The sequence below is a fragment of the Agelaius tricolor genome, unplaced genomic scaffold (genome assembly GCF_023055355.1).
Source record: "Agelaius tricolor isolate 1412-34295 unplaced genomic scaffold, bAgeTri1.0.p SCAF_13, whole genome shotgun sequence".
NCBI classification, from domain to species: domain Eukaryota; kingdom Metazoa; phylum Chordata; class Aves; order Passeriformes; family Icteridae; genus Agelaius; species Agelaius tricolor.
The window spans coordinates 12424478-12443852 of record NW_027269273.1 but is presented as its reverse complement, the minus strand read 5'-3'; the positions used below and the strand labels follow the sequence as shown (position 1 = coordinate 12443852).

Genomic DNA, 19375 nt, shown 5'->3' with positions numbered 1-19375 from the left:
ACACCTGTTAAATGCTGCAGAAATCTCATGTATCTAGAGGGTTAGAAGAAGGAAATTTAACTTCAGAGAAGGTCTGAATTTCCTCAACACTACCAAGTTGAGGAAAAAATAGAACTCTAATGCAAATATATGTGTCATAAGAGATGGAGTACTCAGGAAATGAAGCTGCTTGCAAGAAAGTACTATTAAGGCATTAAACCAGTGAAAAAAAAGTGTAGAAGAGAGGGTTACTAAAGGTTATGAAAAGTCACATAATCCATCTCTCTGCCTGAAGGAAGGCTAGAAGAGTAGTGCCTTCAAAGCCAGCCTTGAGGCACTGTGCTTCACAGCTCCACTGCAGCTAATGAGGCAGAAAAATTAAACCTTTCTGATTCAAGCAAGCAAGAATTGCCACCCCTGCCCCAGCTTTGGACACTGGTGGTGGCACATCTGTCCATCCATGCAGGCAGGCAGCAGAAGGGACACGGGAACCATGAGGGAGCCACAATAGCTGGGCACAGACAAGCAGCCTCATGCAGCACCACTGCAGCTTCAGTGGCAGGAGAGGAGGCAAATTTGCCCTTCTGCCTCACAGATCAGTCACTGCATTAGCCCTTCCCAAAAGCCTTTCATAATTAGTTACATATTTATATAATTAATATATATACAGATATATAATTTTACATATATATAATACATATATACACATATATATACATATATATAATATATATACATATATATAATATACATATATATAATTAATATATATACATAATTAATTACATATTCTACCTCAGTTATGGCTTCACATCCCTCAGTGTGGCTTCACACCAGTGCTTGTGGTTTCTTTGGAAGCAGCCTGGGGAGGATGGAGGAAATGCCTCTCAAATATTCCACACTTGCACCCAGTTCTTAATCCTGCCATTATCCTCCCAAGACAGGTATTTCAGGAATAATTTATTTTTTGCCTTGCTTTCCTATTTTTCTCTTTAAAAATGTCACTGGCAAAACCATCTAATGCTATTCTTTGCAAATATAAGGAAAAAGGAAACGAATGTTTGCATTTTGCAGAATTCTTGAGAACAGGTGAGGAGGATAATAAAGATAGGCAGACCAAGATAAAACAGCAATTTTGCAATCAGAGGAGCCTCCAAGCTCAGCTACTAATAGAGACTAAAGTCAAGACAAGCTTCTAATAAGGCCAGTAGTAACTCACCATAATTATACCTTACAGTAATGCCACTTCATCATCATGGCACAGCTATAAATAGAATATCATCACTTCACATTTTCCAATAAACTCAATACATTCTGAAATAAGGTAATAAAATCTGTGATTTCAAATAGTAACATATAGCAGCTGCTATTTACCACAGAAACCCCCTTAATAAATGCAGTATTATATTTCAGAAGAGAGACGGAATTTTGTTCTGAAATGATGACTTATTTATTTCTGGTATATCTAGGTCAGTGCTTGGTCAGTTGTTTGGTGCATGTGGAAAATTGATTTCTGTGTATATTATTCTGTGATGAAAGAAGAAATCAACTGCATAGCACTGAAGTATTTTCACTGTTTTACCTCTTTCCATCAGGTAACTTTCCAAAATCTTTCTGGGAAAACTGCAAAGAAAGCAATGCCTCATTTGCACTTAAATAATTTTACTAAGGCCAAAAGGAAGACTTAAAGGGCCACTCAGCAATCATAGGAATTTATTCAAGCAGGATCTAAATGCAAATGTCTGAACTTCTTGAATATATTCAGTTCAGCAATTCCAGTTAAGATCCATAGGTATCAAATATTATACTTTGCATTTGTAGTAAAAGACCAAGGTTTCCTTTTATTAGTTATAATCTGCATCCTAGTAGTTTTAAGAGGAAGCTGCAAATGTTTGCAAAGTTGTGAGATTAATTATTTGCTTCATTTGCACTGTTTCTCTTCAGCTTTTGTGATTCAACTCATTGGGTGATGAAGTGTTGAGGTTCTCTTTGGAAACATGGACTGTGTGGAGCACAAAGGACAGCAGTCACAGACATGAGAAAAGCTGGGTGGCAGGGGTCAGCCTTTTCTAAGAGGAAGTAAAAGGCCCATAAAAAGTGTAGGCAGACAAGGTAAAGTAAACAAACCTGATCTAAAGGGAAGAAAGGCCCAATTCCTCTTTCCAGGTAGAGATAAGGTCCTTGTTTAGACAGGAGGCACTGATGAAGCATAGACAGGGCATTCTGCTAGATGCTTCCCTCATGCAGCTGCCTTTGGGAAGACCAAGCTTGGGTTGGGAGGTGATTTGGGCAGGTTTTGTTGTGCCCTCAGCTGAGGGATGCAGCCAAAATGTTGCATGCCCAGTGGTGATTACTGACGGCATAAACAACAGCAAATTATTGTTTACAAGAAATGCACTATTCCTCCTAGAAAAAAACATTTCCCAGAGTTACTGCAGCTTTCTCAGAGATCTGACAGAAGTAATTCTTCAGGATCTTAGTAACAAGAGTATTGATGCAAAGACCATCTCACGGGGTCTCTGGTGGTTCCAGGGCCCATTTGATCCTGCACCCCTAGATCTTTGAGAGCTACAGAGCTGGAAACCCCTTCATAAACTCTTCATTTGGAGCAGCAGCACTCAGCTGTGCTGACATCAAAGCAAATTGGCAAATTAGCCATGCATTTATTTGTATGCAGTGTTCTCACATGTGGGGCACTTTGGGAAATGAGGTGGCCTTGCTAGCAGGCTCCCAGAAGCTGCCACTCTGCTCTGCTGTGCTGAAAGTAATTTAGATGTATTGTGTTTCTGGGTCCTCTTCATCCTCCTGTTCCCAAAAGGCAGGAGTGCTAGTGGAAAATTATTAAAACCTGCTTTTTGAAGGTGACTTGAGACATCAAAAGCACTTCATTGCCAAGCTGCTGGGCTGCTTGCTTCTCCAAGGAAGTCAGCAGAGAGTAGTGCTATAGAATAAATAGCAGCTCAGCATCACCATCACCTGAAATGGATGATATGCAGGCAGGAGAAATGCTTGAGCATCCTAATATTCAAAGTGAGATCAATAGAGACAGAGTGGTAAAGAGAGAACAGTGGACAAAGGTGTAAGTGAAAAGATGGATCCTGCTGGTAATTTCAGACTCTAATCTACCTGTCACTTGGTAGAAATGTGCATGTTGCTTCATAGATTGCCAATATATCATATATAATGTTTTTTATTATATTGCATAAATGATGTCCCCATTATGCCTGTACTGCATCTCAGTAACAAATTCACTACTTTAGCATTCCTGCTTGGATTTCACATTGAGGTTTGTCAGCTACATGAGCCTTCATTCACTTTGTCATCAGTGAAAATTTACTTTCTTGTATGCTGCTCTTATCACTTTCAGACAAACAGAAACTGTGTTTGGTGACTCACTAACAGGAAGAGAACATTCCCTCTTACTGTGAGGTGATATTAATGACAGTAAATCTTCCTGTGACCTTAGTTAGCTGTCATTTGCTAGGCAATTCCTGTGTGTCTGAAGAGCTGTAATGTAGCCTATGGTTATCAAAAATAAGATTAGGAAAGGTGTGAAAATGATGATTATTTTTTTAATTTTCTCTTGTACGCATGAAAGCTGTTTGGGATCTATTTCACATTTTTCAGAATTCTGCCTATTTAAACTAACATACTGAAATTAGATTTCATTTTAAAAAATGAAAAAAAATTCAAAAATTTCAAAAATTCTGAAAACTCACAGCCTTCATGGAGGTAACAACTCCATTGAGGTAATTGAAAACTTTGGGGCACCAAACTTTACAAAAAGATGAGAGCTGTGTTTGAGCTGTAGCAGACCAGAAACTTACTTATTGCTCAGCTACTGGAGCAATTCCTAACAGAAGCAGTCTGTGCCAGAAGATCCTGTTCTGTTATACACTTCAGCTGGTGGTGTAAATTGTATTTAAACCAGGGTCATTTAAAGATTATTCAGACTGTCCAGGAGAAGTGACTGGCAGAGTCACAGTCATTCTTAGTGCACTGGAGCTGCAAAGCTCCTGTCAGACAGGACGTGACTGAGAGGTATTGGAGACTCCAGGGGTGCTGTCAGAACACATTAACAAACCCATTTCTGCATTTCTGTCATCACATCAAGATATCTTTGGCTCACTGTCTTTGGAAACATTTAGTGTTTCAAAATCCTGGGTCTGAAAAATCTTCATGACTTTGATATTTTGGCAGCTACCTTTTAAGAGCAGTTAGGATTCATTCCCTAATATTTTTCAGATACCAAGACATATACTGTGGAAAGGTACTGTAGAAATGCAGCAGCTTTGATTTCTAGTGAGAAGCAGTGATAAAAGGTTAATGACAACAGCTAGCTGTTTGGTTTGTTCCATAAATTAGCCAAAACAGAGGGGAGGGGGTTCAAATCAAACAAATTTTTTTAAGAGTCCATTTTGGTTTAGTCCATAACGTGGCGAAATTGTGCATGACAATTATAAATGATAAAATTTCATCTCTGCTGTCCTTGTATTCCAAAGAGTCAGATCTAGAGGAGGCACTGGAGAGGAACAGCTTGCTGGGCATTGCTGCCCATCCGCTGTGTGACAGCCTGTGGCTGCATTGCAGGGAAGCAGCAAAGCCTTGCAGCATTCCTGTAAGGGAGGTCAGTCTGCACAACAGCCTCTGCCCTGTGACTAAGCTGGAAAACTACTTCAGGACTATTCAGAACTTTAAAAGTGGTTTTGAAGTAAAGAGGATGAGTAAAGAAGACAGGATAGGAAGCTTCTGTACAACTCACATTTTTTGGCTGAAGCGAATACAAGAGGACTGGTGGATATTAGTGGAAAGTAGGTAGCAGGTACTCTGCTTGAGTAATTTTAATTGTGTTTAATTTGTTTGTAAATATTGGCTGTTCATTTTTTTTTTCAGTTCAGCATTATCCCTGTCAGAGGAAAGGGAAAGCTTTGCAGTGTCTCAACTGTTGGTCAAGCAGCCCGAATACTTTAATTAAATTCAGATGGAAGAGACAACTATTTGTGGAAGCCAGACTAGTTATTTCATCTATTTGGGTAATAACTTTTTGAGGATGATAACTGGGGGAGGTGTTAGTTTGTAGATATTCTCTTTGTGGACATTCTCACAGTTATGTCCAACTGTGTAAAAGCATCTGGTTTATTAAGGCTTCTATATAATATGAGAATTTACACAATAATAGTTTCAATATTGCTTCAGCATAGTGCACTTGTTTAGTTCAGAGTTAGCACAAAGGAGTGTGGAGTTACTGCAGATAATGTAAGTCAAGCCACCCCTGATGCTGCTCCACAGGAAGCTCTGGTACATCAGTTCAATCTGGACCACCCTGTACTGCAGTACTCTTAGCCTGAAATGTTCACTGACACACTCAGCGTCCAAGGGAGTGCAGCAATGGACAGTGGAAGTGTTTTACTAGAGGTGAAAAGCTACATTCCCCTTTGTCTTTATTTGTTTACTAAAAATTCAGAAATGTTGATCCTAGAGAAGAAATGTAGCTCTTTAGCACAAGAATTCAGTTGACTTTGTTGCAGTTGAATCCTAAATATTTTAAGAACACTTCAAAAGCAGTGATTTCACCTCACACCCCTCCTGCTTGGTGAGAGCTCAATCAGATCTAAGTTCTCCATCACAGCATTTCAGGCCTCAGCTCTTAATAGATATGCTTATTAATGTATATGCTAAAGGAAGCATATGGCTTTGCAAATCAGGGAAGATTTTATTTAGCAATAGAATTTTATTTAGAGATTGCTCATTAATTCTTTAAAACAGCTTTTGGTTACAAGTATTTGCTTAAGTTTATGCAACATAAATTGCATATAACTAAAACTCAAATTATTTCTTATGAATAATGTATTTGAACAAATATAGGCCTTCAATGTATTTGCAGAGCATTTGTAGTCAGCTCACAATTTTTATGTCTGAGCCCATTTTTTCAAGTTGTTTACTCGTTTAGGTTAGAAGTGGGATTTTATATGTCTCCAAGTGTTTACTATGCAGTTCTCAAGATGTGTGATTTACTGCTTGAGGTGCTTTTTTCCATCTCCTTGAAAATCTCTGGGAGTCCACCTGCCTAATAGCATCCTGAAACATTTATTGTGTTTGCTGTGCAGGTAATGGAAGGGGAAGCATAAACTGATGAAAAACATTTCTCTGCTTCTTGTGCAAATATTGAATTCATGCAATGGTTGTGCCATCATCTAATAAACTCTTTTGCATTCCTCCTATATGAAAATGTATGTGTCCAAATATTCATGGCTAAATAGAATCACCCTATGCATGAATTAGCATAATTCAGATTAAAGCAGTGGAATAAACCTTGAGAGATACTTCAAGAGGAAATAATTTTGTTGCCAAGTCATGTTTTCTGAAACAGAAATGTTTCTTTCAGATCAGTTTCTGAGCACCTGCTGGAAGTGTTGCTGTTCTGGACCCCGATGTCCTGGTGTAGCCCCGCTCAGCCTGACTCTGGCCCTTCAGAGCTGGCATGGACTCAGGTACTTCTCATTTCTTTCAGCTGATGCATTTCAACAGTTTCTGCTCCCCACTCAAGCCCTTGCTGGTCATTCAGGACTCAGGTACTTCTCATTTCTTTCAGCTGATGCATTTCAACAGTTTCTGCTCCCCACTCAAGCCCTTGCTGGTCATTCAGTCACCCCAAGGCTCCAGTCACACTTGTGCTTTGAAAGGGACAGCTCAGGGATGACAAGCCCATGAAAATGAAATGGCTTTCTTCTGTGGCACTGCTTTTCCTGGGCAACAGGATTTCCTGGGAACCAGAAACTCTGTGGCCAAAGGGCTGCTTGTTCTCCCAAGCATTCAAATAACCTCTCTGACTGGTGAGAGTTTCCTGTCCATGCAAGGGATGGGGGGAAGCCACCTGTGGGGGCTTTCCCGTTCTATTCCCTTTCCACTCAGGTCTCTGAGAAAAAATGAGTCATGGATTGGTTTCCACAGATCAGTGGCCACCACCCTCTGCCAGGGGACTGAGTTGCCAGGACAACTGTTGCCAAGACATGCTGCTTTTCCTCGGGAACCATTTCAGAGTGTTATTTCTGTACAGCAAACCATCTCCCATGTCTATTGTTACACCCACGTGAGAAGCTATCAGAGTTTTAGTTCCATGTGGAGATTGGGAAAGAGCAGCAAGGGAAAACAAGTCCAGTTACCAAAGGGGAATTTGTGATCCTAGAGGGATCGGCACAAACTGTGTGGTCTGTCAGACCATACATGCACTCTGAAAACAGAGATCCCAAAGCCCAGAGCTGGGAGCCTCTTCAAACCATGAGATCAAAATAAATTCCCAAGCTTGTAACAGTTTTTAAAAATATTTAGTTTGGAATAGGATAAGATCCCTGGGGATATTCTGCCCTGTAATAAATAGCTATATAAGCTCTTGTGATTGAGTACAGTGGCTCTGATCAACCTCTGCATGTGCTGGAAGCAGCAGGTATCATCACCTCACCCAACCTGGGACATGTTTTTTGTAATGACTGATGTGTCCTCAAAGGATCACTCTTTTCCCTTGGGAACTCACTGCTTGTGAGTTTTATATCACCTGAAAGATTGTCTTAGCTTCACTTTGTTAGTGGTACATACACAGCAATAAAGAATCCCATTGTTACAGATGATTTTAGAGTTTATGATTCAACTGCATTCATTTCCTTTTCTTTTTGTATCAAATTCTTTTTGTTCAAGTGGAAAATGGTTTTGATTATTCTGTAATATGAGATAGCATTCAACTGAATGGCTGTAAGTTAGTTAAATGGATAAATGCCTCTGTTAAAAATGGAAAGAAATTTAACACTCTTCTTGTCCACCAGAGGTCCCTTACAGGCCACTTTATTCATTGGTGGCTGAGCTTTCACTTGCCTAGTTAGCTTCCATTGTTTTCCCTATGGAGTACTTTTGGATCAGCTCTTGAAATGCAGGTCCTGAAGACCCTACTAATGACTTTGAATCTTTTCCAGAATCATTAACTTAAAGAAGCAGAAAGGAAAAATTCTGCTGAAACATAATAAAAATCATGAAGAACTGTAGGGACTGCCTTGATCCCATAACCTTGGTAGGTAATCTCAGTATTTACACCTGCTTCACAAGTTTTGCTGGGCATATTAAAAGTTCTTGAGTGTGAGCCAACTCTATACCCTGTATCACTAAATCTATATGGGATCCTTATCTGGATTCTTATCAGCTCAATCTTCACAAAACCTTTCTCAATATGCACTTAAGTTGAGAAGCAAAATGTGTTTACGGCTTCTGATACTTCAACTGTATTTGAATGTCAGCTCTTGCATAATAGTGTAGGCTTCTGCTTCATAAATGTTTGCTGCAAAATGATGAAAACCCTTGAGAAATCTTTATTTGACAGATCAGTTGTCAAATGTGAACAACTCATACAGCTTTGGCAAAAGCTGCCATTCTGCATCTTCTGTTGCAGCCAGAGTGAAGAGCTGGACATCTGCCATGGTGTCTTATGAGCCCTTAAGCATCAAGATCACCTCTTCATGGCCTGTGTTTGAAGGAGTCTCAGCAGAAAAGAATGTCCTTCCTCTTACATTTCATTTACAGTAGGTGAAGGAAAAGCAAAGGAACAGAGTGGGAATATTCCTGTTCCTCCAAGCTGAACGAAGGACAGAAATTTCCCAATGGTGTATTTAGCTCAACAATTAGATAATGTGTTCTGAGCTTTGTATGTATGGCCTTTGTTTTTGTTTTGTTACTGTTTGATGGCAACATTTAACCACTTGCTCAGAGCAATATAGTGCTGAACAGTCCAGCATCATACAGGTGTATCAGCATCAAAATATTTTTGTTTGATTCAGTTGAGTAAATATCAAGGTGTAAACTCAGGTTTAACCATGAAGCACTGCAATTTACCTTTGTATGCAGGTGTACTGGAGCAGACAAAAACCTGCAATATTCTGTCTCTCTAGCTCCCTAATTCTTTTAATGCTGGGATAAAACCTCAGCTATTCTCAAGGATAAAGGCATAAATATACAAAGATTTACACTGTGCTTAGTTTTCCAGTTGCACTAAGCAATGAATTCTTTGCAGGAGTCAAACAGGAAGCTGAGTGCAAAGTGGTCTGGAGCTGGATAAAAACTTCTGTGGAATGATGGGTGTCCCATATGCAGATGCATTCCAAATGTGTAAGGTAAGATCCCTTAAAGCTCCATGAAGCTGAAGAGAGAAGTTCTTGACTTTACAGTCAAACTTTTTTGACTTTATAGTAAAAGTTTTATAATGTAATTAAGTAGAAGAGCTGACTAGGGATGGTAAGAAGAGCATCTTGATGTTATTTTTCTTCATTCAGAATCTCATGTTTTAAAGCTCACATGTCTTTAACCTCAGATGACAGGAAACTCAGCAGATTTTCAGAAGAGGAGGAGAAGAAGCTCAATACAGGTGTTCTTAATAGTCAGTATCCCAAGTGAGGGATCCTGTGGGAAGCAACGACTTTGAATGTCAAACAGAACTTCCTGTGAATTAAGCAGGTGGTTTGGATTTTTTGGTCTGGTCTGCTTCAGAACTGTCTCACTCACTTAACAGCTGCTGTCAAGATTATGCTCAGCCTTGCAAGCTGTGTTATTCCTGTGGCATTGTTCCTAGTGTGTCCTACTGTAGAAATTCCCTTCTCCCTCACAAGAAGTTGATACTTTTACCTTGCTCTTAATATACCAAGCAGTCACAGGACAATTGAAGATTATATCACTAATGAGGATTGGCTATTTCAGGATAGAAAACAAAACACAAAGCAACTGTTCATGCGCACAGTCCCTTTGGCAGGCTGACAAGTCAAGAGAAATAAAGAACTTCAGCTCTCCTCCATCCTTCTGATTGTGCAGAAGCATGGATGCATGGTAGGATACACAGGCAAGAGATAAATCACTACTAATTCACAAGAAAATGATCCTGCACAGGACAGCTTCCATTTTATATATTTCTAAGAGCTCTAATTATGCTCACTGTATGAGTACCTATTAAGAGTCATGCTCCATGATGCCTGCTCTGAGGTTTTTTTAAGGCAAGGTTATTCCTAGAGTTTTGTTCTTCCAAAGTCTTTAATCCTGTCTCTAATTGTCTCAATGAAAAGTGTGAAACACTTTGTGAACTCCTGGTTTCAGAATAAAAGCACTCTGATGGTCTGACATCAAAGAGAATCAATGAGGTAGCTGTGCATTTCTTCCCAGTGCTTTAACCATTTATTCTTTTGCAAGTGTCTGGGAGCTGTCACCCTGCTATGTTGTGATGAAAATAATTGGGTATAGCTCCCACTTCTGTTATTCCCATATGATATTGCTGCTGGTGAAGAATACTCAAAACTGATGGCTCCAAAGGCAAGTTTGAAACTTCAAAAGCCAAGTGTTCTCCTGTGCTGAGCTGCTTCCTTCTCCAAGGAAATCTGCAGAGTTTCACTAGATAGTCAAGAATACACAGACATAAAACCACTCCCCCAAAATAATGGTCTGCAGAAAGAAGGTACATTCAAGGATCTAAATAGTGAGGAGCTCTCTATGCATGTATAAATCACAGCCAAGTAATTCTGGAGAAAGATGTAGAGATAAGCAGATAAAGAAATCACAAACTCAGCTAAGAAAAACATTTAATAGTTTGTGAATACTAAGCCACCTGCCCTTATTATTTTTATTTCTTGTTTAATGCAGATATTTACAACAGTCCTGTAAATTTTGTTCTTCATATAAACATGCTGGGTTTGGCAGAGTTTAGTGAAATTTCTGCTGTGTGGAAGAGCTATGTTTCAGCAAGATGGTGTCTTGACCTGGTGGGAACCTAGGGGTGGGGAAATGGCTGACAATCCTGTCTGCTTCATACTTCTGCTTTTGCAGGCAAGCAACCTCCAGGGAAGTTCAACAGCTGTACAACAAACCAGACATTCTTGTGGGTCACAAGGTTACGAGTTGAGCCCTGAATGCTGCATTTTGACAGTGTATAAATCCCATGTCTGCTTCTTGGCCAAAACAGCAAAGGTCAGCGTGGCAATCTCACCTTCTTATTTAAAAAAAAACCCAACAGATCTCTAATTCCAAATCTCTTTTTAATGATGTTGGCTCTACAATGTTTTTATCAAATCATATATGACAAGTAGCACTGCTCTGAACTGATGTGTTCATTATATTTTTACAGACACTAAATTTATCCTAGCTCTTGAATAGGAAAGATACAAGGCAATAGCTGACAGCCTACAACTTCTCTATCTGATGCCACCAGAAAAGAGAACAATAGCCCCAAAAATGGGATCCTGGGAACAAAACCCCTCCTGACACTGCTGCAGGGATTGAGAGGTTTAATTTTTGCAGCTGGAAACATCTAACAGAACTTATTCATAGTAAGAAAATTTTCTGCAAGCAAAATTGCTAAGAAGTCTCTTCCTCAGCATCAAATCTTATGTTATTAATGTTGCAGAGCCACCTAGCACACACTGTATTTTCTGTGTCCACACAATGGCCAGCTGGGCAGTGCCAGCTCTGTTGCAGGACAGGCAGTCACTGCAGTAAAACAGGTCTCAAAGAGCCCTCCCTCTCCTAGGTTACTGAAAACTGGATCCACTGACTGAAAAAAGGGGAAAAACCTTACAGTCAAAACTCAGTGCCTGCAGTTGTGCTGATTGCTGAGTTGTTCATCTGTACTGTGCCACAGCCCAAGGCCAGGCAAAGAGCAAAGGGCTCACCCCAGGCTGCCACATGCAGCCCCTGTAAATAGGGGTGGGAACACTGAGGTTGGCAATCATCAGGATTGTGCAAGGCAGAGATAAACCACTGAGCAACCCCTTGCCAAAACCAAGCACAAAATAACAGCTTTTAGTAGAAATGCAGAGGATATACCTTTTTCTTTTGGCAGCCTTGTCCTCGTGCTAAAAATTCAGCCGGTTTCTGTTTCACTTGTTCCCTCCAGCTCTCTGTTGTGCTGGCTGCCAGGCAATCAAAGCTTCCCTGTGTACTGCTGTGGTAAAGGTGCTGGGAAGTGAAGAGTTCCCTTGCTGGGATGAGTGTTTGTGCTGGGGCCTTGCAGCCTTTGCGGGTTGATGCAGACATGATGGTTTGGAAGGACTTTGGTGGGCTGGGCCCAGCCAGCTGACAAGGAGGGCTGTCAGGAGGGTGCAATCTCACAGTCTAAGAGCATTCTGCCCCTGAGTAGTCTGTGAGTAAATACGGGGGTTTTAGGACTTTAATTCAACCTCTGCTGTCAGGTTTTGGGCTTCTGGGCTGATGACCAAGAGCTGTCACCTCCAAGACCACATGTGGAAAAAGGACTTCCTGCTGCCTCACCAGGTTCCCCTCTCTGCCATTACCTGCATTGGGTCAATCATGGCTTAAAGCATATTTTAAGGAGGAAAAATGAATTACCTGAGACATCTGTCTTCAAAAAGGACTTTGCAAACTAGCTACCTCCTAAATATAAGTTTCAGGGCATCTTTCAAAGCCTAATTCTGATCTCTGCTGAGAAATTTCAAACTGTGTAAGCCTTGGGACCCGAAGACTCCAATTAGATACACACAATGTGATTCTCCACATGGCATTCTCTATCCTTCTATAAGTGTGGATTGCAAAACCTGTTTTGGGGTGAGTTTTATTTTTTCCTTTTCAGCTCCCTAAGATTTATTCAATTTTTGTGACAAATTTGGTGCATTTTGCTTTTTTTCTTTTAACCTAAGCTGTTGTTGGTGTTAATTGTCATCAGTTGCCTTGGAAAGTGATGTAATTGCTAGGAAAACCCACCACCATTTTGCCAAAGTGTAAACAGGCACTTGGGCTCTTCTAGAATAAAGGATTGGAGCACCCTGGAAAAATATGGATGTAAATAGATCTTAGCTCCTGGCTGGCAAAACCAACAGAGATTTGTGTGATGTTGAATCCCTGCGGGGAGTGAACTTACCTGAAGGCTTACATTTTGTTTACAAGTTTTCTTTTATTTTGAGCTTTGTCTTGTTACCTTCAAGGGAGACACCAGCAATGCCAACTTCCCTAGTATTGTAGAATTAGCATAGTGTAGAAAATCGGCAGAAGGAAATCCTTACAGGGTGTTAAGAAATGTCTGGAGTCCATGAGATTGGATAAGAAATGGAAACCAGGATTCAGGTTTGTTATACTAGTTAGCTAAATACCTTCCTTATTTTATTTTAGTATGTGCCATTGCTCTAAACTTTGATGGGAGCCTAATGGGGGAAGCACAAAGAAGAATATAGAAAAATGGTGCTTCTTAACCTCTGCTTTTTATCCTAATTATAATGTTCTTACAGTAATATTCTAATGATTATACTCTATATGGTACTTTATCAGATGAAACCTGACAGGGGAAGCTGCTCTCTGTGGGAAATCTTTTCTGAAGATTAAAATAAAGAGAAATAATTGAGGCGAATAGCAGAATTCATGCTAGATCTCGTTACCCAAATCTGTCAACCAAATGGTGTTTCCCAAGGCTTCTCTTTTTTTGACTGCTAGAACTGGGACAAATTAAGGCCACTTGCCTTTAATATGTAGCTTATGTACTATAAAAGTTTGTCAGCACACGCTTGTGGTAGTTTAATTTTGGGGGTTTTTTTCAGTTAAAGAGAATACATGGGGTGTGATTGCCTCACATTTGATGCTCATATTGCAAACAAGGGCAATCCCTGTGGTGCAGCCTGTCAGAGCTTTACCTTGTGATGTTTCTATCTGTTACTGCTGTTCTGCTCAGAGAGGGCAGCAAAGGATTGCAGATCTTTTGGAATCCAAAAGGAGCTCAGCTCTGAGATGTAATACTGAGGAAAAATGTGTCTTTTTAATATACAAAGGAGAAATAGAGGGGACATTCAGATCATTGTTGCTCAAACATACTTGAGCTTTTTGTCCTTTCTAGGTGTGGGTGTATTAGTGGAGATTCTGGTAAGAGAAGCACTTAATCACTTTGAGCTTAGGCATTACCTGATAGGTGTGAAGAGTCCCAGCAGAAGCACAATGAGCTGTTGAGGATTCATCCTCAACTGGAATATTGCATGACTCATTTGGCATGAAGATAAAGGCTGTACATTTCAACATATAATGAACAAAACACTGAAATTAATTTGTAGCACGGTGAGATTAATGACTGTTGTGATATTAGGTGTTTTCATTAGACCTCAAGACTTTCAGACTGTTATAAGTTTGGTTGTTTCTTTTCAATATGCACAGATACCATCAGGGGCTATATGACATGATTCAGACACTATCTCTTTTGCCTGAAGACAGGAGTGTATTTTCCAGGTAACACCTCAAAATTATGCAAATGGAGAAATTTATTAAATGACTGATTTGTCATGGATCTGTGGACTTAGCAATGATTCTTTTTCATCCTTTCAATGCCTTGGCTTTCACTGCTAAGAGTAAGTTCAGTTAGCACAGAAAAACCTGAAAAGACAATTTATTCCTGCCCAGAAGTTCAGTGCAGTGCTCCTGCAGCCAGTGTCTTCCCAGCTAGAGATGGTCCCAAAGGTGCAAAGGGTGAACAGGTACAGAGCCATGACCATTTAGCAGTACTGTAATTTTGACACTCCCTATCATCCCTTTACTCTTGTTTCATGCCTCCTCCAATCTTTCATTTAATCTCTTCTCTCATTTTCTTCTGCCCCACTAGCCTTTTGTCGGCTCTGCACAATTTCAGGAAGCTGAACATGCTTTCTGCATTTATAATGCTACTCTAGATACTTGGCTTTTAATAAATAAAAAAATAATATTGTACATTTTCACAGCAGCCCATAAAATAGAGATGTAATGAGATTTTAATCTGATCGTACCATTTGTACTCTGAATCACTTCCTATTATCTCCTACTAAATTATTACTGCTCCTTCTTTCCAGGGGCCAGCTCTCAAAACCAGAAATCATGCTTGCTAGATTTGCCTCCTAATCTGATGGTCATAACTTGATTGCTTCATACTCTCTGCCCCAACAGCAGAATTCCCCTAAGATGTGATTTGTCAGGTAATTTTTTCATGTGCTGCTGCAAGCAGCAAATGGCTCCAAAATGCTTTCTGTCATGTGGCAGAACCCAGTCACACTCTCTGCCAAGTGACCAAATCAGTTTCTGCCCAAACTCTTAATAAGTAGATATGAAATTGTACATTTTCTTACCATATCACATCTGTGTTATCATGTGTAACCCACCCACCTTGGAATGAGGTGCTGGCCTTCCATCCACAAAAGAAATTCTCAACGTTATCACTCCATATGAACTGTGACATAAAATTCCAGTGGCATGCACTGAGATTCTGCATAGATATTTTCTGGTCCACTACTCCTCTGTGTGCCCTCTGCAATTCCATGGTTGAAATAAGCAAAGCCAGCTTATTTTGTTGGAAGATACTTTCAACAAACTACTCCAGAGAGGAATCCTTAATAATGCTGTGATTTAGTTCATTTTCTAGATCATATCCTGTGATGTGGGATTGGATTACACTGAACAAGACTGGCTTTCTGGTTTAAGAGAATGGAACAACATGAGGGCATTTATTTCATGGATTTTCAGTGCCATATGTAGGGGTAGTAAAGGCTTTTTCATCAAAGTAATGCATTTCCTAGGAAATGAAGATTTCCATGGGAATAATTCAATTTTCCTGAGATGTTTTTATTTTCCTGGGGTTGGGCAGAGCAAGGGGGAAGGAGTTGGTGTTTGGTGCTCTCTTAAAGCACTAAGGAAACAAAGTGGGAGAAAAATTTAGGAAACATTTGAATAATTTTTTATTTTAAGTTAAATTCTAGGAGAAGAATTGAGAGGCCTATAGAGTTTCCCAGGAAAAATGAGACATTCAGGAATAAAAGGAACTTTAGAACAGCAAGGAGAGAGAGGAATAAAAGTAGAATATGGAGGTAAGAAATAAATTGCTCATGTTTCTATAGTCTGGTTTTCAAACTTTTAGTATATTCTCCAAAAAATATTTGTGTTAGTGTCTGGTATTCCTATAGCACCATTTCAGGAAAGGTGTGAGTTTCAGAAGTGTGGGGAGCAGATAAAGAAACCATCTGTTACATAGGAGATGAGCTGCCCAACAGAACTGGAGGGAGAAATTGTCTGGAATGAGTCATAAGCTTGTTGTTTTCTGTGGGTGAAATATCAAGCCCTCTATCTCATGTTATAAACAGCATTTTTTCTTCTCTCATTCTTTGCCTGTTCCTGCATTTTTTGCTCCAACTTTAATTAATTTTAAAATGTTCACATGTCTGTTTTGCCTGTGAGAACTGGGCTTTTCCCTCTGAACAGAAGATGACTTTGGCAGCCCTGAGAATTCAAAGCCTATCCAAGTGTTCACTTTGGTCAGGGACAAGGCACTCCCAGTTGGACAAATTCCCTGAACAAATCTGCAGTGTGGCCTGTGATTTCTGCTCTGGAAACCATATATCTCTTTTACGTGGCATCAGATTACAGGAGAGCTGAGCATCTTGGAGACAGGTGTTGTGCAGTCATTTTAGTATAAATTATTTAACAACAGCCTTGAGTCCCACTTATAGTAACTGATGACTTGCAGAGACAAGTAACTGCTTTGGAAACAGAAGCACAGGTTTTGGAGGCTGAATTAAATAGACACAAAAAAGGTAAGGTAAAGGTAAGTATAATTTTTGGCCTGGTAAAATGATGGATGTGCTTGTGCTGTGCCTCTAAAAGGGGCCTGGAATACCCAGAAACAGGGTGTATTTATAGTTGTTCTCTCTTGAACATTCAATTTTGAATCTCCTAGTAAAATACAGATTTCATATTTTCAATCATTATGTGTTAAAATGTGTGTTTCAATAAGTTATGGCATGCTCAGCAGGCTGGTGGTTCCTTCTGCCTGAGATCCTCATAAATACAGCGTGAGAGAAGCATTTGTTAATAATCTTGAAACAAATGAAAAATTTGTCTCTATTTCATCTTTGAGCTGAGGTGTAAACTTGGAGATTACCCTAATGCAGCTTCTGATACATTCTTTTATGATGTAAATAATGGACAGTGCATACAGTCCTATGTTTCTTCAGTATTTAGTGATGCCTTTGTTCCTGGGGCACTTTTATTCTAGTTCTAAAATTGACTGATAATGATCACTTAGAGCCCAGAGTGGTATTTATCCTCTGAGTACAGAAGTCCACTGCAGTAGCTACTGACATGGAAATAATTTCTTTTTTGAAGTTTCAGCTATTTTCATGCAGCTCTTCCCATGTGATTGGAAAATGAATTGTGCTGTAACTACAAAGAGGAATAAAACAGTAAACCAGCCAGGCAAGTTGCTTTGTGTGCAGTAGAAAATCATGAGAAGAGAACAAGATGATGTGTTCTGGCAATCTATAGGCATCAGCTGAGGTACAGGGGATGTAAATCAAGATTTAGATGCAGTGGAAAGCAGATTTTTTTTTGTCTTAAATTAAATACAAAAGCCTGCTACTGAAATGTTCTCCAAGTGGAATTTAGCTCATGCAGAAAAAAAAGCAAAAGGCCCTGTTTGGTGTGATAGGTCCTTAATGTGAGAGAAGTGATCCTATTAGCTTTTATGATTTTCTTGATGGGAGCTTCTTTCACCTCAGGTGAACTACAAAATTATGGACTGTATTCACTAGGAAGGGGTGGATATCATGGCAACAAAGCCCAGTACTACGAGTCTGACAATTAAGAAAAATGTTTCCATTGAAGGCTGTAAGTGTTTAACCATGGAGGAGCAGATTTTCAATTTGTCTTCCACTTAGTTTAGGACTAAGCTAAGTGCCTCTAAGGAGAGGAGGATTGTGGCTACACTGGCAAGTTATGGACCCATGGGAACATAGAAATGTGTCTGTACAGAGGAGCAATTGATGCCAAGCTCATCTGTTTTATAGCTGTTATTTTCATTGCCTAATTCCCTGTCTACCTTTATAAGTAATGACATTTATTTTCTCTGCACTAGGTTATACAGGTACAGCAAAAAAGCAATTACTGAAATTGGTGAAGGATATGAATTTTCCAGAGTATGATTTATCTGCTGATCTGCTTCATGCCGTCCTTGTCATTACTGGCAAAGTATCTTTGCAGTTCTTAAGTGAACTGCATTCCTTTTCTGCATTAATTGGTGTCCTGCAGCTATGAAAAACAGAGCATTTAAAATTTTGCCTGGGAATTTTTAATCAATATTTATTACCTAAAACCACAGGAAATGGTGCAATATCTAAAAGATGTATTTGGGTTTAGGGATCAGAAATAATTCAGTCTTCAATGCATTCATTTGGAATGATTATGTAAGTCTATTTTGAGACACAAAAACCACTGTGAACTGTTTTGAGACCATTTCATCTGGACCTGAACTAAGAGCAGTGATATGTTTTGCCCCCAGTGCATCAGCCAGTAGGTTGCAATGACTAAACTACTGATTTGGAAAAACAAACTGGAGTAGTATTTTGAAGATATGAATGGTTGCTTTCTTTCAGCTGGTTTTTTTTTTTAGTAATACTATTCCTGATGCCATTTCAGCCACCTTCTCAAGGGTTCAGCTTTGAAGTGTAATTTAGACTGATTTTTACATTATTTTTCCCAGCAAATCTCCAATGGAGCTGAGAAATTTATGAAGCTTCTTGTAACCTTAAGTTAATGTTTATTTTCAGAGAGCACTGTGCTTCATTCAAATGACATCTATACAAACCACAAACTGGTTTGCAGGTAAGTGCAAAAGTACTCTTATGCTAAACACACTGGAAGTTCTCAAAAGCAGAATGGGAAAACATTCCTATTGTATGCTCAGTTTCCTACAGCCCAGAGTTGTCAGGTAATTAACTTTTAAACCAGGCTCTGTACAGGAAAGGCATATTTGGCCCCAGCAAGGATTGGATCTATAGAACATCTGAGCTGCACTTCTTGGCATAAACTCCCAGTCCTTGAGCTTTTAGGTTCCTTCTGATGCCACTTCTCATTTCCAGCATTTCCTGTCCTGTAGGCTTACCCTGGTGTCACCATCTCAAGGGAAATGCTCCCCCAGCTCTAACACCTCCTGTGCAGAAGGGAAGCTGCCAGATTCCCTTTCTTTTGAGAAAACCAAAGTGCTCTTTATTACATTTTTATGGTGAAAGCCCATCTGTGCTGGAAAAGCAGCTGTGCAAGTGTGGCTCTGTCAGTCTGGGCTTACCTGGTCACCTCTCCTGTCCTGAGGCAGTGCCCAGAGGAGCAGAAAAGTAGTGCTGGAATCTGACAGCCTGCAAGGCCATCATGTAGGAGCAGGCTGATCTCAGCTGGACAAAAGTCTACAGGGCAGGAGCCACACCTGGAAATAGAAAATGAGCTCTTTACTAATTCATATTACTTGAAATTTTACAATTGAGCAAGGTGTTATGAGATGTGCCCTAAGTTCTGACCTTTTTCATCATTTATGTCAGGGACACCTTTTCTTCCTTGAGAAACACCTTTCTTCAGTAGGTGCTAAAAAGAAAGAGTC

At 39.8% G+C, this 19375-nt stretch overlaps 1 protein-coding gene across 1 annotated transcript in view; it reads left to right on the top strand.

Moving 5' to 3' along the window:
* The window catches only part of SFTPD (surfactant protein D), a 76687-nt gene that overhangs the window by 43887 nt on the left and 13425 nt on the right, over positions 1-19375 (top strand). Inside the window, exons 12-19 of the mRNA XM_071438759.1 lie at positions 4873-5012; positions 6365-6470; positions 7944-8038; positions 8414-8543; positions 9032-9131; positions 10825-12558; positions 14146-14933; positions 15700-18606. The gene's annotated coding sequence lies outside the window, so the exon portion shown is untranslated. The remainder of the gene's footprint in view (positions 1-4872; positions 5013-6364; positions 6471-7943; positions 8039-8413; positions 8544-9031; positions 9132-10824; positions 12559-14145; positions 14934-15699; positions 18607-19375) is intronic.